This window comes from Ictidomys tridecemlineatus, chromosome 1 (assembly GCF_052094955.1).
Source record: "Ictidomys tridecemlineatus isolate mIctTri1 chromosome 1, mIctTri1.hap1, whole genome shotgun sequence".
Lineage (NCBI taxonomy): Eukaryota > Metazoa > Chordata > Mammalia > Rodentia > Sciuridae > Ictidomys > Ictidomys tridecemlineatus.
Genome location: NC_135477.1, coordinates 144,111,936 through 144,119,371, shown reverse-complemented (window position 1 = coordinate 144,119,371; position 7,436 = coordinate 144,111,936).

The window sequence follows — 7,436 nt, the reverse complement described above, 5'->3', positions numbered from 1 at the left end:
GAGAGCCATCGCCAAGTTAGTCTCAAAAGTTCATTGGTAATCTACCTACCACAACACACCAGTGGGAGGCTTTACTTCCAGCTCCTAGCAGGATGGAAATTGACCTCAAACTCACCTTCCTCTATATTCTTAAAGAATTTGAAGTTCAGCCTCTCCCTTTTGCTCCCTGGGAAACTAAAAAGTATAAAAGTCCCCTTGGTAGCCATGATTTTGTCTTTTAGACTTTTGTTTGGTTTCTGTAAGGAAAAGAACAATTGAAAACACTGCTCCTCTCTTTCCAGACTAAGCATTTAAAATACAACCCAGCTAAGTAGGAAACCAAGAAAAAAAGGATGGATGTTAACTGACAGATCAAGTTACCCTTCTGTGCTTCAGTAACAGATGTCCAAGCCACTTCAGGGCTACCTTTGTGCTTCTCTTTCTAAATGTGTTTGGTCATCTGCAAGCAGGGCTGATTCACATCATATGAAACCCATGGGATTTGCTTAAGGCAAGGGAATGAATGAATTAAAGGTTTCTTCCATATGTTATTTCACCCTGAAGTATTTAACCCATCCCAGTGTGTATCAAAAGCAGAAGAAACTTATTCTGCAATACCGGATTGTTTCTGCCTCAAACAATTAACTACTGCCATGCCTGAATCAATGTCACTATTTATTGGCTGAACTTCATCCACAAGATGTGTCATAGGCAGGACAAAAAAAAAAAAAAGCTTTAATTATATTAATGGCATTTAACTTTAAAGAACATGCAGCATTTCAGTTCCCTGCAGGGGGCTCTGAAATGTTTTAGGATGTTTCAGAGTAATTAAACTTATTTGCCTCTTTCTGCTTCTCCTTCAGGACTGACATTGTGGGGGTGGAGAGCCAGATGGCAAGAGGTTTCTTCCCCCAAACCAATCAGCATTTCCTCAATTTTATGCCCCCTTCAGCCACAGCTTGTTCCCAGCTTCCTCCCTACATGAATAATCAGCAGTCCTAGGACAGGCATAGTGGGAACCACAGACCACCAAGAACTTACCCTTTACCCAGAGAGAGACTTCAGATCTCAAGTGGTACCCAAGATGTCCTGGCAGAGCCCTGGTATATTCTAAAGTGAGACTGATGCTGCAAAAATGTAATAAATAAATGAATGAATCAACTGATGCTTCGCACACATACTCAAGTTTCTTCATTTATTAAAGGAGGAGGCTGGATGTGTAGCTCAATGGTAGAGCACATGCCTGGTGTGCTTGAGGACCTAGGTTTGCTTCCTAGCACTACAAAAAAAGTGCATGGGGGAGAAACGTGCAAGGATGTGAGAGTGTATGTGTGCATCACACATATGCGTTGTGTTTAAGTGCATTATATTTAAGTAAAAAATGGATAAGTGTTTTTTGGTAGACTTATGATTATCACATTTGCTGTACAAACCCTAAACTGGAAAATTCTGTTTGCTTAGTCATTCATTCATTTATACATTTGTTTATCCACTAACCACTTAATAGGCAAGTAAGTGAGGTACTTCTGGAATTTTCTTGCTGTACTTGAGTATCAGGATCTACAGGAAAGGCATTGTCCCAGGTCCTTAGGTGAAGGTTGATCCAGGAGCAAAGAGCTGTCCCTACTGACTCCTCCAGAAGTTTTTTGGAAGGAAGGAAAATGAGAAACATCAGTGCAGATCACTTCTAAGGATCTATGACTGGTCTTTGATTGATCATACACAGAATTACCTTCAGCTCCTTAGTTAATGAGACTATCAACCTAAGGTTGATAGTTTCCTTCTAGTTACCGTGCTAGATACTGGGAATTCAAAATAAATAAGACAGGGTCTCATTTCTATGACCTTAATATCAGGTTGAACATCACCCAGCTTAATGGGGTAGTAGGTGTAATACTGAATACATCTACCACAATAATGACCCACTCAAAGTGTGTAGCACTTTGTAGTCTACAAAGCCCTTTCTTACCCCCGGGCTCACTGGATCCTAACAGTATTTTTATTTAGTAAATTGGACAAATGTTTCTACTTTAAAGATAAACAAACTGTAACTAAGCACTTGTCAAGTCACATAGCTTAACTCGGACTAGAACTCAAAAAATTTCTGACCCCTAGTTTAGGGCTCTTTTGATACAGTGCCAATTATCAATTTTTGCTTTTTGACTTCACATTATTCCTTTGGTTGCTTTCATAATGGTTGGAATCCCTTTAAGCTCTTCCCCTTTGTGTGAGCACCATAGTAAGCTTTCATAGTAGAAGGTGCTAGAGGAGCTATGAGGGAAGAAGGGGCTCACTAACAGGTTCCAGATACAGCACCGTCAATCACTGGTACTGGTGTGAGGGAACTTCATGGTCTTTTGCTTCATCCCTGTACCAGAGTGCCCAGTCCCTTGATGAACTTGCAAGCCTGGCCTCACTGAAGATCACTTTCCCCTGGTGCTCCCAACACAGACAAAGAATGCTCTAGGCCTTTTGTTCAGAATAATAGCTCCAGCCCCTCTCCATTCCCCCTCAGCTGCCCAACTACTTGCTTTCGGCCCTTCAGATTTGCCTGCCTGACCTTGATACCAGGTGTGCCAAGCCTCAAACCCACTGTGACTCACCTACTTCCTAGAAGGTTGCTTTCTGGTCCAAACAACCAGAAAACTTCTCTCCCATTCAGTGGACTGCAACTACACCTGGACTATGTATGAACTGCAGCCTTAAGGAGGGGGACTCTCTTTCAAGTTCATCTTCCTTCGGGCGCTCTCCCTCAGCCCTGTGGTCTCCTACAAAGTTTCTACTGTGATTTCTGTCTCTGGATAGGACCTAGATTGACACACTCATCAAGCGCTGGTGTGGACTCACAGACAAGATAAAGGAAAGAGTTAAAAATTCTATGGGAAGAAATTTTGTCATATATCTTTGATCACTGCAAGCACCTGCTTATTTGATGCCCAACACATAGAAAGTCCTGAATATGGACTGATTAACTCAGCAAAATTAAAGTTAATTTTAATGCTTCTGTTTGATGGGCTATAATAACAGCTGATTGAGATGTCCAGCATGCAGGAAGGAGTCAGAAACTTGTTCATGCATGTTACCATTTATTTGTTCAATAAAACTGATTGACTTCTGACTGGGAGCATCACCACTGACCCCACCTGGGTGACCAACTGATTGGTCGCTACTAGAGAACAAACTAGGGGAACATTGGGGAAGAAAGAATGAAAACAACACAGAAACCTGAAAAGAACCAGGAACATTCCAAGGGATACAGTCATTTCTAATTCTCAGAGAAGATAAGTGATTTGCTCAATGTCATGTAATGCCTTCTTGGCAGAGCAGAGAATAGAAAGCAGGTCTCGTAATGCTTAGTCCAAACCCTGGCCATGACATTGCAATGCTTCTCCAGGTGGAGTGGGAAGGCATGATGACATGTATCGCCATCTCAGTAAGTGTTAAAAAATACCCCAATGCATGATTATCCCTTCCCTAGTAGTTCTAAAAAGAGTTCATTTTGAGGATCCAAAAAATACTCCTGCCAGTACTACTGCCTTTTGTTAAACAGCAGTCTGTCAAATAAGTTGAATTAAGAATTCGACTCCCCTGGAGGTAATCAGTCACCTTTTAAACCACAGAATCCCAACCTTCTGAATCAAAACATAATGTTCCCTGTCCTACCTTCCCCAAGGCATCACTGGTTTCTCTGCTATGGGCTTCTAACCTCCTGTAAAGCCTCTCCATCACTCCTTTGAAGCATCTAAGGTTTAATTATGCTAATTATCTTCTTTTAGTACCTTGGTTAACTTAACAGGACATTTTGCTATTTCTGATGAAATATTTTCCAGTGGGCCAAAGCATGGAATCCTTGCACAGGGAGAGACAGCAGAGCCTGTTCCACATGCTCCTCTGATGCATAACTTCTAATGTGAGTCCTATAATGAATGTGTGGGCATATGTGACCCACTGTGTTTCATTAATTTTTCATCAACAGATGGGTCACATATGAGCTCATGAAGGGTATGCATGTAGCAAGAGCTCTATGAGCTAAGCCATGTTTAGAATGCCTTTGTTGGCTATCATCGGGAAGAGGCCTGTGCTGATTAATTGGTTTGGGATGTGCATACACCTCTGCACTGGAAAGCAAGAGGCATAGGGTCCAGAGAAAATGTGCCTGCCTGTGAATGTCCTGGGAGACGCCAGATGCTCTGCAAAGAGTTTCAGTGAAATGGTAGCTGCACTCTCAGGCCAGATCTGACTGGAGATGTGCCTTATCAGAGTTTCAGGTGCATGGGACATAAATTCCCCTCACAGAGGATTCTGGGGTAGTGAGGATGGCTCTGTTTGCCTGCCCAATGAAATCAATGAGAAAGGACACTGCCAGGATTGAAAATGCTTACTTAGACCATGCATTCCATAGCCTGAGCTTAAATCAACACCAAAATATCTCTGGCCTGATGGTTTTCCTCAAAGCCAACATTTTTACCCCTTTTTTCTCTGAATCCTTGCATATGTACTGCTCTAGAGATCTATGGTTTCCTCAGGGAATACCCTTCTTTTACTTTTATCTCCTTCTTCATTTATTCAAGGGATGTTGTGCTGGACTCAGAGAATACAGCAACCCTTCATGAGGGGGATCCACTTTCATGATACACCCTGGTTAGCCAACATTTCATCAGCTTTTCTTAACATCTCTCATAGGATTCTGAAACAAAGAAATTCAGATTATTGGACTTCTAGACCTGATGTCATTGAACTGAAACTGTATAATTAAAATGATATATTTAAAAATTTTTTGTTGTTGTTGATGGATCTTTGTTTTATTTTATTTTATTTATTTATATGTTGTGCTGAGAATCAAACCCAGTGCCTCACACATGCTAGTGCTCGCTCATTGAGCTACAACCCCAGCCCAAAATGATATTTTATTATATGTAAGTTAAATCCCAATAAAGTTTACTAAAAATAAAAAATAAGTCTTAGTTTTCTTACAGTTAGTTTTCAAACAGAGCTGAATTTCAGCATCTAGGAAGTGCATCACAGTGGAACCGGCTGGGCCATGCCAAGGTTTGGGTCCTGGCCAGCTGCTGGATCTTTGCAGTCAGTCTCCATCCTGGCCTCAGGCAACCATTGAGCTGCTTTCTGCCATTATAGATTAGTTTTGCCTGTCCTGGAACTTTTTTTTTTTGTCTTTTTTTTTTTTATTGGTTGTTCAAAACCTTACAAAGCTCTTGACATATCATATTTCAAACATTAGTTTCAAGTGAGTTATGAACTCCCATCTTTACGTAAGTGAGAAGATCACAATATATACTCTCTTGTGCCTGGCTTTTTGTTGTTGTTGTTGTTTGGCATAGTTTTAAGACTTATACACACCATTATGTGTATCCAAAGTTTCCTTCTCTTGTTAACACTGTTCCACTATGTAGATATGTTATAAAATACTTAAATATTTCTCTGATCATATATTGATGAATTTATGGATTATTTCCAGTTTAGAGCTATTGTAGAGAAAGCTGTTGTGAAAATTTCTCTTTCAGGAGACACATGTTTTCCTTTGTTTGTGGAAATGCCTAGGGATAGAACTAACACATTGTATGCAAAGTGTTTGTTTAATTGTATAGGAAATTGCCAAGCTGTTTTCTGAAATAATTGTACCATGTTACACTCTCATCACCATTCTGTGAGGGGTCTTACTGACCTACATCCTCACCAATACTTGATATTTGTATTCCCATTGTATGACCATTGTCATGTGGAACAATTTTTCATGTTGGCCAGCCATGTATCTTTTTTTGAGAACTGTCTTTTCAACTATTTTTCTCATTTAAAAAAATTGTATTGAGGGGCTGGGGTTGTGGCTCAGTAGTAGAGTGCTTGCCTAGCATGTGTGAGGCACTGGGTTCAATTCTGTGCACTGCATATAAATAAATAAAATAAAGGTCCATTGACAACTAAAAACTATTTAAAAACTTGTGTTGATTGGCTACTCATTGTTGATTCCTAAGAGTTGTTTATCTATTTTTTGGAAACAACCCTTTTGTCAGATATATTTACTGCAAATATTTTTTGTCAGTGCTTTGACTTTGAAAAACAGACTGCTTTATTTTTTGAAAATCTTCTCTTCAATGTTTTTCTTTTATGGTTTGTATATTCTATATCCTAAAAAAAAATATTTGCTTTCTCCAAAGTCAGTGTTTAGTTCTATAGTTTTTGCTTTTATATTTAAATATATACTCATTTCAAGATAATTTTGACAAATGGTGTGAGAGAGGGTCAAGTTTCATTTATTGTTAAATGGATATCCCATTTTTATAACATCATTTGTTGAAAAGAATACCTTTCCCCCATTGAATTATTGGGGTACCTTTGTCAAAATCATTTGACCACTGATTAGGTTTTTCTGAACTCAATTTGGCTCCCTCTGTTTCCCTCTCTCTCCGTGTGTGTGTGTGTGTGTGTGTGTGTGTGTGTGTATTCTAAGAGTGCTTAGTATATTCTAGGTAATTTGAATTTTTCTATAAATTTTAAAATGAGCTTGTCAACTGCTACAAAAGAAAAGTATGCAATTTCCATTGAGAATGCATTTAATCTATATAGATCAATTTGGGAAGAATTAGTCTCTTAATAATATTGAGGTTTTCATTTATTTGAGTCTTCTTTAATTTCTGTCAGCAGTGTTTTATAAATTTCAATATACTGCTTTACTTGTCTTGTTAAATTTATTCCTTAGGGTTTTATTTCTTTTTCCTTTTTGAAGTAGAGGAGGGTACCATGGATTGAACTCAGGGGCACTTGGCCACTGAGCCACATCCCCAGCCCTATTTTGTATTTTATTTAGAGACAGGGTCTCAGGGAATTGCTTTGAACTTGCCATCCTCCCGCCTTAGCGTCCCAAGCCATTGGGATTAAAGGAGAGAGCCACCGCACCTGGCTAGGGTTTTATTTCTTTAAAGCTACATTACATAGTATTTTTATATTTCATTTTCTAACTGTTCACTGCTAATATATAAAAACACAACTGATATTTCAAATTTTATCTTTATCCTGTGAGCTTGATAGATACTCACTTCTTAGTTCTAGTAGTTTTTGAGTATGCCATTAGATTTTAACACATGTGGTCATGTAGTATGAGAAAAATTATGGTTTCACTTTTTCCTGTATGATCTCCATGCACTTTTTCCCTTACCTCATTATACTCACTTTGGACTCCAGGACAATATTGAATAGAAATGATAGGAACAAACCACCTTGCTTGTTCCCTGTCTGAAAGGTGTGAGTCTTTCACCCTTAAGTAAAAATATTAGCTCTCAACTTTTGGTATGTGACATTGATGAGATTGAAAAAGGGTTTTGCTAAGAATTTTTGTCATAAATGAGTATTGAATCTTTACAATTTTTTCTGCATTTAAGTGGAAAATACATTTTATTTTGTCTTTATTAATATAGTGGATTACATTGACTGTTTTTTAAAAA